At 40.6% G+C, this 1031-nt stretch overlaps 1 non-coding gene across 1 annotated transcript; it reads right to left on the reverse strand.

Moving 5' to 3' along the window:
• Positions 1 to 289: 289 nt before the first annotated feature.
• LOC112798728 (small nucleolar RNA R71) lies at positions 290 to 397 on the reverse strand. The gene has a single exon (XR_003200326.1). It is a non-coding gene; the product is annotated as a small nucleolar RNA R71 (small nucleolar RNA).
• Positions 398 to 1031: the final 634 nt, after the last annotated feature.

The raw sequence follows: 1031 nt of genomic DNA on the forward strand, positions 1-1031 counted from the left end.
TAATTTTGAGCTGAAACCTCAACTAGTTGCTCTGATGCAACAGAACTGCAAATTCCATGGACTTCCATCAGAAGATCCCTATTAGTTTTTAACTGAGTTCTTGCAGATCTGTGAGACTGTTAAGACTAATGGAGTGGATCCTGAAGTCTACAGGCTCATGCTTTTCCCTTTTGCTGTAAGAGACAGAGCTAGAACATGGTTGGACTCACAACCTAAGGATAGCCTGGACTCCTGGGATAAGCTGGTCACGGCCTTCTTGGCTAAGTTCTTTCCTCCTCAAAAGCTGAGCAAGCTTAGAGTGGATGTTCAGACCTTCAAACAAAAAGATGGTGAATCCCTCTATGAAGCTTGGGAAAGATACAAACATATGACCAAAAGGTGTCCTCCTGACATGCTTTCAGAATGGACCATTCTGGATATATTCTATTATGGTCTGTCTGAGTTTTTCAAGATGTCACTGGACCATTCTACAGGTGGATCCATTCACCTAAAGAAAACGCCTGCAGAAGCTCAAGAACTTATTGACATGGTTGCAAATAATCAATTCATGTACACTTCTGAAAGAAATTCCGTGAATAATGGGACGCCTCAAAGGAAGGAAGTTCTTGAAATTGATGCTCTGAATGCCATATTGGCTCAGAACAAAGTGTTGACTCAGCATGTTAACATGATTTCCCAAAGTCTGAATGGATGGCAAAATGCATCCAACAGTACTAAAGAGGCATCTTCTGAAGAAGAAGCTTATGATCCTGAGAACCCTGCAATAGCAGAGGTAAATTACATGGGTGAACCTTATGAAAACACCTATAATTCATCATGGAGAAATCATCTAAATTTCTCATGGAAGGATCAACAAAAGCCTCAACAAGGCTTTAACAATGGTGGAAAAAACAGGCTCAGCAAGCCTTTTCCATCATCTTCTCAGCAACAGACAGAGAATCACGAACAAAATACCTCTAATTTAGCAAACTTAGTCTCTGATCTGTCTAAGGCCACTTTAAGTTTCATGAGTGAAACAAGGTCCTCCATAA

Source organism: Arachis hypogaea, chromosome 4, assembly GCF_003086295.3.
Source record: "Arachis hypogaea cultivar Tifrunner chromosome 4, arahy.Tifrunner.gnm2.J5K5, whole genome shotgun sequence".
In the NCBI taxonomy this organism is placed as follows: domain Eukaryota; kingdom Viridiplantae; phylum Streptophyta; class Magnoliopsida; order Fabales; family Fabaceae; genus Arachis; species Arachis hypogaea.